This window comes from Cupressus sempervirens, chromosome 3 (assembly GCF_028749045.1).
Source record: "Cupressus sempervirens isolate cs-2001-9-10 chromosome 3, ASM2874904v1, whole genome shotgun sequence".
Lineage (NCBI taxonomy): Eukaryota > Viridiplantae > Streptophyta > Pinopsida > Cupressales > Cupressaceae > Cupressus > Cupressus sempervirens.
The window spans coordinates 878145065-878166372 of record NC_143120.1 but is presented as its reverse complement, the minus strand read 5'-3'; positions in this window follow the sequence as shown (position 1 = coordinate 878166372).

The following is a 21308-nucleotide window of genomic DNA, read 5'->3' as shown; positions in this document are numbered from 1 at the left end:
CTTCAACAATATAACACTTCTTACCTTTTTCTTTGTAATCTCTTTTGTCATCATCTCTTCTACTCTTGTATTTATTGCTTTCCTTGGAATCCTTTTTCTATGGACATCTTGCAGCAATATGACCTACTTCATTGCAATTGAAATAGATGATAGGCATCTTACCTTTGAATTTTCCTTTGCCCCAGTGAAATCTTCTAGCGAGCAATGCTTCCAATTGTTCCACATCTTCCTCATCAATGCTACTGTCACTAGATACATACTTCATTTTTCTTCCTTTCTTTGATTTTACCTATTTGGCATCTTTCAGTGATAATTTTTCCTTAAAAGAAGATTCAACATTTTCAGGTTTGTAGTTGTCAAAGTTAGATAACTCAAATGCTGTGAGTCTACCTATTATACCTTCAAAGCTTAGATTATTTCCTGGTATACATCTTAGTTCTTGTATTGCTAATACTCTAATAGCATAGATAGGGAGCAGGGTTCTTAAGAACTTACTATTAATAGTATCCTCATCTAGTTGACCATTCAAGCATCTTATTGCACTTACCACTTCCTTTATTCTTGCACCATACTAAGCAGCATTCTCATTTTCCTCCATTTTCATGTCGTCAAACTTTCCTCTGAGACTTTCTCTTTTTGCTCTTTGTACATTCTAATCTCCTCCATAGATGTCTGATAGTTCTTTCCACATTTTGAATGCAGTGTCACATCCTTTGATATCACCAAATTCAGTATAGCTGAGTGCAGATGCAATTTCCAGCATTGTCTGATTGTGTTCTTGTTTTTTTTTCATGTCTTCTACAGTAGGAGTACGTATTAGATCTACATGTTTAGTTACAATTGAATTTTGGGCATAATCTCCTATGGATCCAAGATGTAGCTTCATCAAACTTTTCCATGCAACAAAGTTGTCTTTGTTGAGCTTGGGAAGTTCTCTTTTTGGCATTTTGATCTTTTCTGCTAGTAGTCCCTTTAAACTGAATCAGCAGTCAGGCTCTGATACCAATTGTTAGAGTTCTTTAGAATAACTGAGAGGGGGGGTCAATTAGCTATTCAAGGTCCAAATGCCCTATTAATACCTTTTTACTACTTTTAATGAATCCATACTTAAATCAATCATATAAGCAAGTTACAGTAAATCAGCATGCAAAGATAAAACACTCAAGATCAACACATGACACAATGATTTACGTAGAAACCCAATTTGGGAAAAACCACCAGTAACATGCTACTTGATTCTCACTCTTCTGAAGTGATACCCTGTTAAAAGCCCGCCCTGTTAAAGGCTTACAACACACTATTAAATGTGACCTTGTTAGAGGATTTCACCAAACTATTAGGAATGGGCATGGTTAAAGGTCTTTAGAACATTCACTTGGAATGTCACCCTGTTTAAGGATTTTTCTTATGGCTGTTAAACCAACCTAAGTCTATAGGATTTAGACTTGCAGTTACAATTGCTAGAAACTAACAATAATGGTCTTTTGATCTGATATAACTTACAACATACTTTGCAAATTTTAGATCACACTTTTAGTTCAATCCTTATGCTTGGCTTTAATCTCTTTAGCTTTGACTGCTTGTCTTCCTCTCAAGCTTCGTCTCCTTAAGTCTTCTCACTCATTCTGCCAATGCAATCATCTTTGTGGTCATCTATACAAATAGAATTTTTGTACTATCTTCTCCTAGGCACATTCTTCAGCATTTCATGCTTTTATTCTTGACCACTGTCTCTTTTCCTTCTATCCCCTCTCGCTCTCTTTTTCTCTTATTAACTTATGTCTTCTTATATAGAAGTCTGATTTACCTTTACCGCTCAATTCTCCCTCTTCAATTTTAGGGTTTCAAAATTGATTAGGTAGGATACAATTTATCTACCCCATGTTTTGTTTTCTTCTTGAAACTTCACCAGTTGTATCTTAAAAATGTTCTACATGGTGTTCTGTGCCACCAACTCATCATTCTTATCTTTCTTTTAATTCACAGATTTCTAGATAACAACCTTGTCGGCTTAGATCTGGTGAATCTTTGATTTCCTAAATAATGCAGCAACTCGGCATTATTTAGTTACTGGTGCTCGACACCTTTGTGTTACTCGGCACCTATACTAGCTCGGTACTTGAACTTGCTCAGAACTTAAACTTACTTGGCACTTGATTCTACTCGGCACTTGAAATTACTTGGCACTTGAACTTACTCGGCACTTAAACTTACTCGGCACTTGATTCTACTCAGCACTTGAACTTACTCGGTACTTGATTCTACTCGGCACCACTCGACATCTGAAGTTTACTTGGCATTAACTAGAACTTGCTCAGCTCTTACTAGCTTGCCCGGCTCCTTCTCTCTAATGAATTTAGTTTGAGCTTTACAAAAGACTTAGTTAAAACCTTAAATGTTTGATATGTTTCAGTGCTCATTCTTTGTAGTATGTCATCAAATACATTCTTTCATCAATGGCTTAGCTGATCCTTGTACTTCATTCCAACATCATAACTTCAACCTTTCTCTGGGTATTTTAGTTACATCTTATTAATTGCCTCCACCTTGACAATCAACTAATTGATAGTATTTGGATCACTAAAGAAATTGTCATCCCTGCAAGTAGCAAGTTTGACATCAATGACAAAACAATGATTGAGGACATTCTTTACTAGTTCCATATTTTATTCCAGCAATCTCCCTCAACTTTTCTTATAATTATTTCAATCATTTCCAACACTTTTTGCAATTTTTTTGATATTTTTTTAGGACTTTTAGATGGAATCAAGAATGTCACTGACAAATGCTGAGAAGATATTTGTTGTTGGTGCTACTAGCTGATGAGCTCTGGATCCATGACTGACCATAACTATGGAGGATTTGTTCCAAGTCTGTAGCTAAAATCAAATCACTAGAAAGTCCTCGAGAGATACTATCGTGTACCGTATGTAAGACAATGTCTATCTCTTGTGAATCAAGGCATTTGAGAATAATTGGGTCAATAGATGTATCATCTAGGATGTCACTGATGATGACATATACAAAGGCTTGTTGGATAAAGGATTGATTTTTGGTTATTGGACAAAGTAGGTAGTTGGATTTGGGGATAAACAAAGGGATATAAGGGAGGATTGGGAGGTTTGAGACCAATGACCTTCTGCATGAACTCTGATTGAGAGAGCTCCAAAAGACTTTGTGGCATGTTGAACACTGGAACACTGATATTCATGGCATCATATTTTTCATTTTGTATCATTGGGAGCTGCTTAGCTTTTGATTTTTTATAGTCTAATGGCACCTTTTGATTTTCACCAAGAGACCTATGCTTGCTATCTTTTTCTCTTTTTTCTTTGTAACTAGAAAGTGGAGTTGGCTCCCCACAATATGCCAATGTGTTCTCTTTAGGAGAAACTGCTTCTTTATGATCTTTAGTCATAATGCCTTCAAATTCTATTATAATAATGTCATCATCATCGAATTGATCAAAAATTGGTGGTCCATGTTGGTCCCAATCCAAAGGTTTAGGATAACTTGAGGAGATGTCATCATCAGTGTTGAATGGGCTTTGGTTAAAGCTATAAATATGGGCATTAGATTCTATTATATCATTGGGGTTATGCTCAGAAGCTAGAGGATTTTTGGTTTTAGGTGGGATATCCTTAGATGCCTTTTCATCATTCAAAACATCCATAGTCTTAAACATAAGTACCATAGTACTAGGAGGACCTATTCATAATGGTTTAAATCCAAGCCCCAAACTAGGAGGTTGTCCTTCTGTAGTGATAGGTTCAACGATTCCTTATTTCTGAGATCCAAGACCACTATAGCCATCATAGTCTTGTTTTTGCATGATGGTAAACCCAAGTCCATACTTTCTAGAAGATATCAAAGTGGGTTCTCATTCTACTTTTGCTTTCTCAATACATATGGATGTATTCTCATTAATAGAAGTATAATTCTTTGTACTGATGGGAGAAAGTGATGACTCCCTAATGTGAGAGAATTGAGACACAAAGTACTCTCCACACCCATTGTCTTCAATCTTCATCATTTCCTTGGCTTTATTGAGTAGTATATCAGCATCCACATACTTAGAGGAATTTGTGGGTTGTGCTTCATTGTTTGTTGGGATTTGAAATGCAGTAGCATCTCTTAGATTAGCATAGAACTGGAAAGGATCTGAATCACCAGGGATGATAACCTCTATGTTGTGATAGGAAAACTTCAGACATTGATCATATGTAGAAGGGACTGCTTTCATAGCATGAAGCCAAGGGTGTCCTAGTATCATGTGTCAATTCATTTTGATGTCTAGGACATGGAACAATGTGTCTTCAGTAGTTGGACCAACTATGACAGGTAATGTGATGATGCCCCTAGAGAAGCATTCACCATCATCATAAGCTTTTATTGTGATTCTTCGAGATGGATCCACATCATCTTCAGAATAACCCAAATTGTTGACAACCTTAAGAGTACAAATGTTTAGTCCTGCTCCTCCATCTATTAAGACACGTCTAAATTTGGCATATGGATGAAGACTTCGAGATAAAGGGGATCATTATGGTTAGGTTTGTCCTTAGGAATATCTCTGGGTGAAAAAGTGATATGTTGTGATGTAGATAGGCTCCCAACCATGGCTTGGAACTGGGCAACATCAATGTTATCTGGGACAACTAACTCTTTAAGGGCTTGATCCAAGATCTTTTGATGTTGGGGAGATGCACACAGTAGGTCCAAAATGGATATTTGTGTAGAGGTTTTCCTGAGTTGTTCAACAAGGCTATAATCAGCTGAAGTAGGAGTAGTATGTCTAGATGGGGGTATAGGTCTAGTAGAAGAAGTAGGTCTAGCTGGGGCTCTAGGTAGGGTAATCTTTCTATGGCATGTAGTGATGGTACAACAAGGGTTTTCAGCCTTTAATATGAATGTGGATATGTGAAAGTCAGACTCATTAAAGCAATTGATGGTGTAGTCATAGCCAGTACGTGTGTAATTCACATTACCTTGCAAGTTTGAGTTTGAACTTGAGGGTTTCTCTTTCTCATGATTACCCAAAGGATTTTTGAAAATAGTGTGATTAGAGTTGGATGCTAACAGTGATGGATCAATTGTGATGACACCATCATCAATAAGGTCTTGTATTGCATGTTTCAGTTGGAAGCATGATGAAGTTTTGTGTCCTTTGGTGCGATGGTAATCACAATAATTTATGTCATCCCACCAATCTTCTTTAGTTAATGGTTCATCTTTGATTGGGGGTAGCTACAGGAATTTATTACTCAGTAACTATTGTAATGCAGTCTCAAGTGGTATTCCCAATGGTGTGAATTTCCTGTCTTTGGTTCTAGGATGTCTTTTGTCTTGTGTGGAAGTCTCAGTTTTCTATTGTTGAGGTGTTGTTTGATTAGGATTTTGTGAGTTTGTAGGATTTACACCTTTCAAAGTCAGTTGAGGTTGTGCTATGCTAATTGTGCGAGCATCTATAATGCCATCATTAGTCACATTCTTGTTTTTGGAGAAATTTTTTTCCTTGTCATTAGATGAGTTGGTATTGGTATTGTCCTTGTTTGTCTTGAGGATTCCCTTACGGATAAGAGCATCTTCAATACTAGCCCTTTTTTTCATCAGTTTAGAAATGGTGCTTGGGCTCTTGATTTTAAGTTCATACATTAAGTCGGGGACTAAGTTTTCAATGCACAAGTTTATTTGTTGTTCTTCAGGAATGTCTAGTGAGCATTGACTAACTAAGCTTCTCCAACGTAGTAAGAATGTGATGAATGATTCTCCCATCCTTTGTTTAGTTGAGCACAAATCAGAAAGTGTCACCTCATTTGTAATGTTAAAGGCAAAGTGGGAGATAAACTTGTCTGCTAGCTTTGACCAAGATTTAATATTACCAGGAAGTTTGGAGTACCATTCAAGTGCAGGCCCACCTAAAGAATGAGGGAACAATCTCATAAGGTAAGTGGGCTCATCACTAAGTTTTGTACATGAAGAAAAAAATTCTCTAATGTGATCAATAGGGTTTCCTTTTCTTTAGTATTTTTCAAACCTTGGAGCCTCAAAGTGTCTTGGGAATGGAGGCATATACAAACTTTTATCGAATGGATTAGGACGTAGGTCCCTTTATGTATATAGAGCCTATTTCTTTTGGACTCCCAATGCCTTGACTTGTTTGGAAAGTTGTTTGAATTGTTCTAATAGTTCTTCATTGGGGTTTTGCATGATGGCCTTTCCTTCAAGTCTTTTGTGTCTATGAGTAGACCATTTGTTGTGGTGAGAACTATGTCTACATGGTTCTAACATTTCTATGTCTAATGAAGTGTCGCTAGGTGGTGGAGGTATGTTGGCACCTCGAACACAGAAAGGTCCTTGTTGTTGGGGTACTTGTTGTGGTATTTGATGTGGCACTTTTTGTGGGATTGACTGCGATTGTTGTACCATGTGTTGTTGTTGTGCCATGTGTTGTGGTTGTTGTTGGGATACCTCTATTGGTTGTATGTGAGACCATGTGCGTGCTTGTTGTTGTAGATGCATTTGTTGTGGTTGTTGTGGCATATGTTGTTGTTGTAATAAATGTTGCTAGTATGTGATTTGTTGCTCAAGGCATCTTTGGTATTCCAATTGTTGCTTGAGTTGCTCTTGTTGTTTAGAAAACATCATTTTTTGTTGTTGGAATTGCTGCTGAAATTGTTGTTGATAAATTGTGTGTAAGTCAAGTGGGTCCACATGGGATTGCATGTTAGGAATGTTGGATGTTTTCCCCACTTGTGGTTGTTGTCATTGCGTTTGATGTTGTTGTTGATATGGGGTATGTGTGTCAAGTGGATGTAGACATGGTTGTGCCTTGGAAGTTTTGAGTCCTTGTACCATTTTAGGTTGTTGTTGTGGGGGTTGACTAAGTCCTTGAGAATTGAACGTCAGGTTTGTATTGTTGTTTTGGTACCTTTGTGTTTTAGATGTTCCTGCTTGCGACATCATATTGACTTGACTATGAGATGCATTTCTATTGGGAACAGGTGTAATGTCAATAAGAATTTTCCCTTGTGTTTCCATAGGGATGGTTGCGGTTGATGTTTCACATGTTGTACTTGTGAGAGGTTCTATAGTGTTTGATGTAATAGCACTTAGTAAAGTTAGGAGCAAAGGTGTACTTTGTTGATTTGCCTCCAAAGAAGGTATGTCTGGGATCCCTAGAGCATGGGTCCCTTTAGGTGCATCTTGTTGTTGCATCATGTGACTAAAATCAAGTATTAATGTCCTTTTGGAGTGTTTAGGGATTGGTGGTATTTCATCAAACAAGGGGTTAACATTGATGTGTTCAAATGTACTTTGGAGGATTTCAATTGTTGGTTCTTGATGGGGCCTTATAGGTGCCATTATTGTGTTTGAAAAATCCAAAGGTTGTTTTCCCTTGTCTAAGTCCAAATTTATCATGGGTTGGATGTTTTCAATTGTTGTGTTGGTTTGATTTTTGGACCTAGGACCTTCTAAGTTTGGGTTAAATTTGACAATTTCTTGTGTTGCCAAACGTTTGAAGTTCTTGCGAAAACTTTTGTCTTGACATGCCCTAGCCATTTCTTCATTAGCGATGCTATAATCAGTGTTAGAGTCATCACTTAGGTGTAGAATACCTTGTTGTATGTTTGATGTGTTAGGCTGGCTGAATTCAAGTGCATGTGATTGTTCATCTTCAGGTGAGGTTGGTACACTTCCTCCTCCTAGAGGCATTGGCACGAATATAGGTTCAAAGTCAGGACTCCATTGAACCATCCCATGTGTGGGGGAAGTTTTTGGAGAAAATCTCATGGTAGGTGTATTGTTCAAGGTTTGTTGTGTCATAGCTTGAGGATCTTGTGGATACATGTTCAAGGGGTCTGCTAGTAATGGTTATGATGCCTCGATTTGGTCTTCGTCAAAGGTTTGTTGGATTTTCTTGCTCTTTCTTTGTCTTGGATGAGGTTTTGGTTGTGCTTGTGCCTTAGAAAACAAAGGTTGATAGAGTTCCTCAGGTATTTGAGCTGATTGTGTCCTAGTAAGTGCTGGCATGATACCTAAGAGTGCAATTGCAATGGAATTTTTGAGTGTTTTGGGTGATTTAGAGTGGTGGGTATGAAAGATATGAGTGTTTTTGGGATTTGTAAGTGTTTAGGAATGTTACATAATGTGAGGAAATGCTAGATGAATTATGGTTTTGATGTGCAAAGTGCAAATGTTCTAGGGATGTTATGCAAATGCAAATGCAAGGTGATGTTTTGAAGTTTGACTAGAGAGGATGAAAATGACTCTAAGGTATGCAAAATGACAATTAGGGTTATGTTTTGGAATTTCTAGGGATGATAAAGGTTGGTGTGTGCAAGGTATACTATGCAAAGGATGGTTTCCAAGGGTTGATAGTGACGTTTGGGACATGCAAAATGAGGGTAAATGCTCAAGAAGGCAATTTGGTTGATGGACAATTTGATAGGGTTTGGTAGTGAAAATGATGCTAAGGATTTTAATCAATGCAATATGAAGGGGATATACCACTAGGGTAAGTAAAAATGATGTTTTGGGATGCTAGGGATATGATTATGCTATGACAAGGGTATATGGAAAGTTTCGAACTTAGGTAAAACTTTTTAGAAAGTATTTTGTCTAGGAGTTTAACCTTGTGATAAAGGACTTTGGATCTTGACCAAAAAAATGATAAAAGATGAAAAGATCGAATTGATAAAAGATGAAAAGGTCAAATATATCAAGAAATAGACCGATTTTGACCAAAGAAAATGATAAGAAAAGACAAAAAGACTAGTCAAGATCCATTATCCATCAACACTAGGAGATACTCTAAGACTCATACTTTGCTTGGATTTTTGACTAAATTCAAAGGTTTTGGGGGTTCAAAATGACATTTAGATGACTCAAAATGGTGGTGATTCTGAGAGGATATGTGATATGGACAATTCCTATGATGAAAAAGGGGATTTTGGGTGCAATATACAGTTTTGGGTCAAGTGCAAAATAGGGAGGTCTAGAGGCTCCTAGATGCAGTTTTGGGGTCCTAAAGTGCAGTTCGGAGGCCCAAAATGGTCATGCAGGTACCCAAGTGTTCCCTAATAGTTCCAAGTGTGCCATAAAAATACCAACTATATCATTGATGAAATTGGAGCTATTTTGGGTGCAGTTGGTATTTTTTAGGCGCAGTTGGTAAGCTATGAAGAACGTTTGCTGATTCTGAAGGGTATGGTTACCAAATTGACATGCCAGGAAGCCAAGATGCTAGGGTTGATGTTAGGATGGGTTGGAAGATGAAAAATGAAGGTTATGATGCATATAATGATGTATTAAGTGAAGGTTATGAAGATTAGGTGCTGTAAAATGCAGATCTGGGCAAGCTAGTGCAAGGGGAGCTAACCAGGAATCTAAGGATACTGTTGAAGCCCCAAAATGTTATTTGGAACTCAAAATTGGATCTTAGGACCACCAATTGCACCCATATAGTGTATACTATGTCAATGAAATAGTTTGGGCCTAGTTGGGTGCAGTTGGTAGTTTCTAGGAGCAGTTGGTAAGCTGGGCTGAAACTGAGGCAATTCTGGAAGCTATGGTTTCAGGATTGATGTCAAAGAGAGGTAAATGGTAGAGGACAATGTTAGGACTAGTTTGGATGCTCAAAATAATGATTAGGACACCTAGAATGATGGATAAAGTGGTCAAGATGATGAATAGGTATGCAAAGATGCAAGGTGGTGAATGCAAAGTGCTGATTCTGAGATGGGAATGCAAAAACTAAGGAAAGTAAAATTGAACCTAAATGGATGCAATATGAAAAGTAATAGATACCAAATGAGGACTAAAAATTGAAATATGAAGTCTATATGATGTAAGAATGAAGCCTAGACTAGGGTGAATGCAAGTGAAATCTATGCAAGTGTGAGATCTACATTTTGCCAAGCACATTTAGGAGCACAAGTCGCCATGTTTTCCAAGGTTTGAGTGTGTTGAATCAATGTTTGCAAAGTTTGATAAAGGTTGGAATGTTTTGGAAATGTGTGAGGTTTTGAAAAGTTTAAATGATAACCAAGGTGTAAATTTAACAGTTTGGCTTTTATCTTGATTATGTTTTACAAACACGCAAGACATATTAAGACAAGAATAGCTGTTGTAAAAAGTTAACAAACACACCACAATGTAGGCTTTTAGGACTGTATCCACTGAATTCCTACTTGAACCAAAGTTTAGCCATGCTTATCCAAAGTGGACAACCTATGATCTTGGTACCACAGGCTCCCCCTTACAGTGCACTCACTTCTCGGGGCTACCAAGATCCACTTCCCAAGGGGCATGACTTCCCAAGGGACTGTTGCCTCTACTAAGGACCACGAGAATGTAGGATTTCTTCACGAGCATGGGTGACCCCTTGAGCCAGTGGATAGAAAGGATTTTGGCCACTAAAACATGGTTTTTAGTAAGAGCATTCCATTTGGAAAGTTAATGATAAAATTTCACAGAAGGTCTCCCAGCCCCGAGAACCGAGGTTTGATGCACCACAAGGGTACTGGAGGAGAGCTATCACGCAGCAATATCGTCGACATAGCTTTCACTGTAATCAAATTTTATATAGCAGCTAAAATGTTGACCTGGCTTTGGCCCATTACAGCTCTGAGGTCGTCCCCTGGCATACCCAATATCGACTATCTTGGTCCAAGGCAGGCCTCCTATAGAAGTTACACAGATTTCTCTTACACCCAAGATCCATGAATGGCGAGGGGAGAGGATACGTCCAATGCAACTCCTAGGGATCTAACACTATAGACATGCTAGGTAGAAAAGAAAAAGGTTCTTTTTAAGCACCAAACTAAATGTTATCTAATATGGGAAATCCACACACATAGTTTTGAAAGACACAAAAAGTCTTCGACAACATCTTGCAAAGCACACATCAGTAGTTTTTTATGATCATATCTTCATCCAACTATCACCACATGCTACAAAGAGATCATCAGTAACACAAAATCACCTAATCTATGTCCTAGAGAGTGATAGGAGCTTGAAATGTAGATTTTGATTGGTGCATGTGCTTACTATGAACCTAGGTGTGCTCTGATAGTGCAGATTGCTCTCCAGAGGGCCAAAATGGCTCTGTACATCCCCAAGTGTTCCCAAATAGTGTATACTATGTCAATGATGCATTTGGGGCCTAGTTGGGTGCAGTTGGGAAGTCAGGTGCAGGGTGTGGGGAAATGGGTGCCTAGTCAAGACCCAGAAACTAAAATTTTTAGAGCTACACTACCAAGTGCACCCAAATAGTGTAGACTGTGTCAATGATGTATTTGGGGCCCAAATGGGCATAGTTGGTTAGCTTTAAATAGCAGAAAGAGGCTTTGATGTCTTCTGGGCTCCTAAAACTGCTCCTAGGGGTCCCAAGTGCGCCCTGACAGAGTAGAGTGCGCCCTAGGGCAGACAGCTAACAGAATGCATGAAATAATAGCATATAAGCATTTTAATGGACCCCCTAATTAATCTAGGTGTGAAAAGGAATAGAATATAGTCATTATACCCTTCCAAGTGAGCTCCTTCCTTGCACCTACAAGCACAAAACAAGAAAACCCCAAGTTAGATATGCATGTTCATGTTGGGTTCACCAAATGTAGGACCAAAAAATGGGTTAAAATCATAACATAATATGAGAAAATCACAAACTCAATCAACATATATTAGCACCCACTAGTCTACCATGAAAGCCAAACTAATTAAGAAAGCAATAGAAACCCACTTTTTCGTTTGTAGCTCCCATGTTCTTCTTTCTTCTCCAAATGATTGTAGCTCCAAAGTTGCCTATCGTGCACACAATATTGAAGCCAAAGCCTATGATGTGGATAATGCCATGAGAATACTTGAAGTTGTGATTTGAATGTGAGAGATGGAATGAGAAATCTAAAAGAAATTAGGATCTAAAGGCTTCCAAGACTTCAAGAAGACCCGAAATGAGAGAAAGAGTGTTCATTTTATAATTTTCATGTAGGGTGAGAGCATTGGATTTGTCACCCACATACATGCGATGTGGCAAGAGATTCCTATGACACATATGACAGAATATGCCAAAAGTAAGATTCTATGACACATGAGAGTCAAATTTGGAAGAGAATTTATGACGCGTCATAAGATTCCTCAACCCACTTAAAGCCAAGAATCTATGACAAATAAGCCAAATAGAGACATGCATAAGAGGTAATAATATTTGATTATGACAAATCTCAGCCAAGTGTCAAAGGAGAATCCATGAGGTGCAATATCCAAGTGTCATGATGATGGAATATTTTATGGAATATTTGAATTAAAAATCCTCTTATTCCATAAAATAAGAATTAGTAGCAAATGGAATTAATGATGGAAAATGGAACTTAGGAAATTAAGAATTTCCATGGTTTGCAGATGATAAACCAATTAATTAATAAAATTAATTAATTGAGGATGATAATTAGGAAGAATAATTAGAAAGAATAGGATTAAATTATGGGTTATTTAATCCTATAGAGAAAATTAGTAGATGATTGGCCAAATTGATTAAATGAATGCGACCGTATCCTTTGATGAAAATGTGACGATGATGGATATTGAATAAAATGATGAAAAGGTAGACCAAAACCATGGTCAAATTAATTGATAGATTTAATTTGATAACATGCCAAGGACACATGACATGAATAAATTGATATGTAATATTTAACCGACATTGTAAATGCTACAGGATTGAAATTGATTGATAAGGTTCGATCATAATAGCACTGATGAGCATTGTCAATATTATTAAAATAGTTGATGATGCCATGATCTGACATTGAAAGCCTCAACAACATCAAAGATTGAATGACATGAATGAAATTTTGACCTAGCATTGAGAGCCATGACAGTACTAAGGTCAGATTGATAAGATTGATAAGTTGATAGGTTTCCAAGGCACTGAAAGCCACAATAATGCCTAGGAGCAGATAAAAGATGATTGATTTGAGATGCTTGATATGTTTTGGGTTGATTAGGACCAATTTTGAGTGATTCCAAGTTGATTTGTCGTGATTCCGAGTTGATTTGATATGATTCCGAGTTGATTTGATATGATTCTAAGTTGATATGAAATTGATACGAAAGGGGATACAAATGACAAAATATGGTCAATCTGGCCAAAAGATCAAAGTTAGTAGAATGAGAAAATGGGACAAATTAGTATGAAGAAGTGATGAGGTCATAGATGTGAACCATTTTTGAGTGTCTATAGATATTAAACCAAGTTCTTCCTCTTTTATATCTTCAAACAAAATTTCTCTGATGTATGACTATGACAATAAACTCTTATTGTTTATAAAATTTCTATGATATATGATTAAACTCCCTCTCTTTGACATCTTATGCCAAAGACATATTCAATGAATTCAAATGTACCTCATGTATAGATACATATGCAATCTACCCTATCAATACTACATCAACTTGAACAATCTTCAACATGCTTTGCATTATGCATCACTAAAATTCATTTAGTGAGCTTTAGATAGGGGAGTGACACTAACTTACCTCTTAGTTATAGAAATGCATCCTTAGGTAATAACTTAATGAATATGTCTAAGATTTTTTTTTAGTGTTCACATATTCCAATCTTAACTCTTTGTCTTGCAACAATTGTCTTAGAAAATGATATTTTATAGAAATGTTCTTTGTTTTGGTATGCATAATAGGATTCTTTGATATATTAATTTCACTTGTCTTATCACAAAAGATAAAACTAGATTCTTGATCTCTACCTTGATACTTGCCAACTATTGATTGAACCAAAAAACATTTGAAAAATTAACTACTTCTACAATGTATCTTGCCTTTGTTGTAGACTGAAAATTCTAGTTCTACTTCTTACTTGTCCAAGACACTAGTCTTTTACCAAGAAATAATGTTCCACCACTGGTGCTCTTCTTGTTATCAACAATTCCTAACTAATCAGCATATGTGAAGGCTTTCAAGTAAAAAATGCCCCCTTTCTAACCTTCATATACTTCATGATTCTCTTTATTTCCATCATATGATTTTCTTTCAGATTTTCTTAAAATATTTCCACCATACCAACTGCTAATGCAATAACAAGCCTTGTATGCACTACATATTGCAATTTTCCAATCATTGATTTTTATGTGGTTTGATCTACTACTTTGTAATCAACATTTTTGAAAATCTTATGTCTAGTTGACATAGGTGTTCCAACTAGTCTTGAATCCTCCATTTCAAATTTCTTCAGTATCTCCTTGGTATACTTAGGTTGAGTAATGTAGATACCATCTTTCTTCTATTGAATCTATAATCCAACAAAGAATTTTATCTCTCCAAACATGGACATCTCAAATTCCTTTATCATTTCCTTTTAAATTTTTTGCACAAGTCATCATTTCTAGTCAATATTATGTCATTCACAAGTATCTCTACTAGCACAATCTTTTTGTCTGGTCCTTCTTTGATGTATAGGGTGTTGTTATCATTTGTCCTTTGAAAACCAATCTTTATAAGATATTTATGAAGTCTTTCATAGAGCTTGCTTGAGACCATACAATGCTTTATGCAACTTGCAAACCATGTCTTTTTTGCTCAGATCTACAAAACCTTTAGGTTTTTCTATGTAGACTTCCTCTTCAAGAATTCCAATTCAAGAATGCAGATTTCACATCCATTTGATAAAATTTAAATCCTCTATCTATAGCATAAGAAAAGTCCTAATACCTTCTAATCTTGCAATAGGAGAAAAAGTTTCACCACAATCAATGCCTTCTTCTTGAGAATAGCCTGTGCATACTAACCTTGCTTTGTTTCTTGAAACTTCTCCATCTTCATTCAACTTATTTTTGAAAACCTACTTTGTGCCAATTACATTTTTATCCTTGGGTCTATGAAAATAAGTCCAATTCTTATTCATTTCTATATTTTCTATCTCTTCATTCATTGCTTCAATCAAAATTTCATTATCCAAAGCATCTTTAACTAATCTAGGTTCAAATTTAGTAAGAAAACATGTACCTTTCAATTTGTCTCTTGTCATTGTACCATCTGAATTGTCTCCAATTATCTTATAAGTTGTATGGTGTCTTCTGACATGCCTTGCTAACATGGGTACCTTGTATTTAGAACTTGTTCCACTTTTGTTACCATGATCTCCTATATCATGCTTGGGTCCCACTATCTATGACTCAGATTCTTCAAATTCAAACTTGGGTTGCACTGGTTACAACTTGGTAGCCTCTGACTGCAAATTGGGTCCTTCAAACTATGACTCGGATTATACTTGCTCATACTTGTCTTTTGATTCCTCTTTCAATGAAAAATTCATAGAACTCATTAGAAATGAATTCACATCCTTTATATGATCTCAAACACTTCAACTTCTTTCCTATTTCTTTCTCTACTCTGCCCGATACCACTTAAACTTTTGAAAAGCTTAAGACTTATCTTTTAGATACATTATAATCATCATTCTAGAATAATCATCAAAAAAAAGAATAAAATACTTATCTCCACTTTAGCTCTCAATTCCAATAGGCCCACAAAGGTCTATATGAACCAGCTCCAAGACTTCTTTAGAATGTTAGTTCTTGCTCTTGATACTTGTATTGCCCATCTTACCAATTTGACAATTTTTGCATAGGCCCATATCAAGTTTCTTGAAACTAGGAACACCTCTCACTCTTTTGTTTTTCTTATCTTGATCATATTATCAAAGTTCACATGAGAAAACCTCTTATTCCATAACCAAATTTCTTCTACTTGAGCAATGAAACATGAACTTTCACTAAGATCTAGGTAGAAAAAGTTACCTTTTGTTTGGTTATCAAACCCAACTAGATTTCCTTTCCATCTAGTAGCTTGGCCTTCCCATTCATAAATTATAACTTGAATCTAAAGTTATTTAATTGTGCCACACTCAGAAGATTATTCTTCAATCCTTTAACCCAGTAAGCATTATTACATCTAAGTTCATTAGTTAGTGAGATAAAACATTTCCCCTTTATGCAACATGGTTCATTGTTTGCAAATCTTACACTTACACCATCATAGTGTTCTATAAGTTCAAAAAATTTATTATTACTAGTCATATGATGTGAAAAATCACTATCAATAATCCATGTATCATTTTTGCTAACATGATAAATAAGTGCCATTTTATCTTCCTCATCATCAGATTCATCTTTTACACCAATATAGACCATTTTATCATTTTCACTACTATTTGAGTCTTTATCCATAAAACAAGATTTCTTACCTTTATCCATGTAGTCCTTTTAGCTTTTGAGTTTTTACTTCTTGCCTTCATATTTGTTGTTATTCTTTTTATCTTTCTCTTCTTTGTTTGGACATCTTGTAGTAATATGACCAACTTCTTCACAACAAAAGAAAATTAAAAGAATTTTACCTTTGTACTTTCCTTTGCCTTTGGGATACCTTCTTGCAAGTAATGCTTCAATGGCTTCAAGATCACTATTAGAATTGTCTTCCTCTTCACTTTCAAATTGTTTTCCTTTAGACCTTTTAGCTTTATTCTTGAGTAACAACTTGGCTTCAAATGTAGGTCACTCAAGATTTCTAGAACTAGCAACACAATTATCATAGTTATCTAGCTCAAATTTAGTCATTCTTCCAACCATTGTATCCAATGTTAGATCATTCTTTGGATTGCATCTCATCTCTTGAATTGCTGAAAATTTGATTGTATATATAGGATGGAGTGTTCTAAGAAACTTACTTACCACTATTTCATATTCAATCTTTCCTCCTAAGGCTTGGATTGCACAAACATTAGATTTGGTTCTATCACTATGCTTTGCAATGTTCTCATCTTCTCTCATTTTTATTTGATCAAATTATCCTCTTAGAGTTTTAGCTTTGGCTATTCTTACATTATCATCTCCTCCATAGATGGTTTTCAACTTGATCCGCATCTCATAAGCAATATCATAGTCTTTCACTTAAGAAAATTTAGCATAATTGAGAGTTGAAGCAATATCAATCATCATAATGTTATGATTTTTCTTCTCTACAATTTTTTCAATGATCATGGTTCCAATAGGTGACATAACCTTGGCATCAAGATATTCTAGACCTAAATCACTGATGGTTTCCAAATGTAACTTCATAAGTTTTTTCCATGCATTGAAGTTATCTCTATTCAACTTGAGAATCACCCTTCTATAAGACATCTTGGTCTTTAGCTTAGGTCCTTGAAACCTTTTCTGCAAGCACCAAAAGCTCTGATATTAGTTGTTGGAAATATAAGAGAAGTAATTGAGAGGGAAGGGATGAATCAATTACCATAAAATTTGTATCCCATATCACTTATATTTACATATTGATCATAAACTTTGATGAAACTGTTGTAACTTGGTTAACAAACAGGCACTCAGTTAACACTAAAAATGTGTTTTAATTTAGAAAATAACTTAAGATACTATCTATGATTAATCTTAATTAACTTACTACATACACATGAAAGAAATAGCATGAACACAAGTGACACCAAGATTTAACATGGAAACCTGATTTGGGAATAAGCACCAATTGGAACTAGTTACGGATATTCACTTTTCTAAAGTGAGCCTTGTTAGGAGCCAACCATGTTAAAGCTTACAAAACACACTATTGGGTGTGACCCTATTAGGAGTGGCCTTGTTAGAGGTCTTAATAAACTTTAATATAAGAATGCCACCTTGTTAGAGGATTTAAAAATAGTTTTTCAACCAATATATTAAGAGATTTAGTTTAATACTACAATGGTTAGAGAGTAACAATGATATTACCTGATTTCTTATGCAATTGAAATTCTGATTTGAGATCTCAACTTTGGCTTGAATACTTGATCCTTCTTTATTGAATGTATCCTTTTAGCTCCTCAAGGATATTCTTCAAGTATCCTTCTAATTTGCTTCCTCTTAGTATCTTCTATTCTTCCATCCACTTACACACTTTCAATCCTCAACTTGACCTTATAATTATATCATACACAGTGTCAAGTTGGTTTGAATACATCTTAGAATAATTAACATTCACCTCATCAGTTGACTATAACCAACAAAAAAATCTATTAAACTCAATATGCCAAAACAAAAAAATCCATCATTAGTAGACCCTACTCAAGAGACACTAACTTAGAAATAATTTTTCTATGTTAACCAAGTGAACTTGGTTAACACTGCATCTTCACAAACTTCCTTTGGTAATCAAGTGAGATCAGTAAATAGTCAAATTATTATAACTTCTCTTTGATGCCTAAGTGAACTCACTAGACACTATCTTCTAAACTTGGAAAAGAATGGGATGCTCAACAAACATAGGAAACTATCTTAATCACCCAGGTGAGCTCAGTTTACAATGACTGGTAAAGATGGAACATTTTGTGTAACATCAAAGACACTATACAATTATTCATTTTTTTTCAACATAATATTATACTTCAAATGAACTATATTAGCATTTAGTTGATGCTTAGATAGTTAGTTAATCTCAGTGGAGTTTTTTCCACAATGAATTTTTGTTCACTCATTGGGTTGGTGTCCTCATTATTTTCAGATTTTTTTTCTAATTAGTGTTGTCTCCCTTATTTTAATAGATGAATAATCTCTTGATAAATTTATAAATGCATGTACATTCCCCATAAACCTTTAACAAGGTTTTTATGTCCTACCACATCATCTAGTCTGTTTGATCACCATCATGGTTTTCCACTTAATTCAGTTTCCATGAAAAAAATAGTGCTATATGTTATGGTGTTACTTTATTTTCATTTCATTTAAGTTTATAAATATGATATGTGATGGACGGTTTAAAGTTTTAATTTGGTAAAAAATAATTTTCCACCATAGTTATGTATTGTGAATTTTTATTTCTCACAAATAATATCAAATCTCTTTGGTCCTCTTTTTGAAGCTTAACCACTTGAGAAGATTCGTAATGGTTGGTGAGAAGGAAAGTTCTAATTTTGAAGGAACTAACTATGGAATATGGAAAGAAGGGGTTATTACACACTTGAATTTTATGTGTATAGAGCATTATAATATTACAACTCACTCCTAGTAGATTCTAAATATTGAGAATGTAGATGAATCATAAATGAAGACACATTATCATAATATGATGGTTAAGGAAACCTTACTCATTTCCCTAGCTAATATTGCATATAATATTACAATGGAATAATATATTTTCAATAAATTTGGATGAAATTACAATCAATCTATGAATATAACACATTTGTGCAACAAGAAAAGTTACAGAGTAAAAAGAGAAATTTGAAATCTATAAGGATGAGTGAAGATGTGACAATCAGGACAAATCATGCCTAATGTTCCAAGATCTTTGTCATATTTATATTACATCAAATTTTCTTCTATTGAAGAGATTAGAACAATTTAGAAAATGATAAGAGAAATGTTGGTTTGTGAGTTGTCTACTTTTGAAATAATTAAACCTAGACATGTTTACCTAAAGTAGAATTGATAATTTTATCTACTATTAATATGGTAAATAATAATATTGATTATTATAGTTATATTGGTTTCACAAAATTTGGTAGATATGGTAAGGAATGGGAAGATATTGAAGAAGATGAATGAAAGATTAAAAAAATTAAATCTATGATTATAGAGAGGTACCAAAAGGTGAAGGTAAGTATGAGGGAAAATTTCCTTTGAATTATTTTGCACGTAATAAAATTAGCCATTTTGTACCTAGATTTCTAGAGAGAAATCCTAAACATAAACTATGAATGTCCAAGCTTATATATTAGAATAAATATTATTATTCTTAGAGTGATGGTGCTACTAACATTGAATCTAAAAACAGTGAGGAGTAAATTATCTTTATTTCTATTAGAGATGAAAACCCTATGACTAAAGAAGATCCCTAGTTACTCAAATTAAGAAGGATGAATACATAATAGATATAGGATATTTTAATATATAATTGTTGGAAATGTGTGTTGGGCTAGGTGATTTAGGGGGGGAGGGGGGTGAATCAGGAACGAATAAAACTTTAACTTCAATTCACCAATAATCGTCCTTAAGCTAATTTGATCTGATTGTAGACATGAAAGATTGAAAGTAACAAAATATTCATAACACTTGACACAATAATGAGTAACCTATAAACCTTCCAAATAGAAAGTAAAAATGGGGTTGGAATAATACTGGCAAGCTTTAGTACTATAGTATAAAGTTGGCCTGTTAAGGCTTACAATTATCACTTCTGGTTAATTTTTCCTATTAGGAGAAATAAGGACTATTAGGTCCATATTATAAAAGGATTTATACAATACAATGAAGTAGTCACTCAGTTAGGAGATTTAGCATAAGACTGCCAAGTTTGCCTTGTTAGAGGATTTGACTAATGCACCTATTAGGATGAACTAGTAGCTGATCTTTACTTCACAACTCAATTTTATGAATGAGATTCCTTTGATGTAAAAATGATCACCTTGTTGTGATAGATGAGACTTTTCTTTTACTTATATTTCTTATAGCCTTTACTCTTCAATTTACATTAATACTTGTTACACACTCACACACTTGGATATGACAAGATATCTTACATATATACCAATCTAAATAGTTACCTTTGAAGTTGGCTATAATACCTAATTCAAAAATCTTCACTAAGTCAGCTCAATGTTGAAACTCAAGTTCTGAAGAACACTTGGGTGATATCTGACACTCAACAATATAGTCAACTCAAAAAGTTCTTGCACTTGGCTAACACTAGTACTTGGTCCACATTGATCACTTGGGAGTATGTATTAACTCAGTTAGCATTTATGACTTGAAAAACACTAGAGAAATTGATTGACACTAAAGAGCTTAGTTTACACTACCTTCCTTTTTCTTGGTTAGCATGGCTAGCTCACTATACTCTGTGAAGCTCGATAGGAATGTAACCAACCAAATTATTAAGCATTTAGGAACTAATTGACATATGATTTGATCATAAGGTCAACAACCTCCCCCTTTGGCATCAGTGTCAGAAAAAATTATCATAGCAAAATTATGAATACTTAAAAAAAAAAACTTAAAACTCACACTACCAATGTGCTTGGGTTTGTAACTTAGTTTTGTCTAGATATTCAATTAATACTAATTTTGTTTTTAAGTTTTCAAAATTGTTTTGTAGCTTTTTTGTACATATATTTTCCCCCTTTATATATATTCCTCCTTTTTATTCTCCCTTGTATATATATTTCTTCCTTTTTGTATGATATAACTATTTCCCACTATTTTTTAACACAAATACCAAAAATGCATATTTACAAGGTAACATCAAAATGT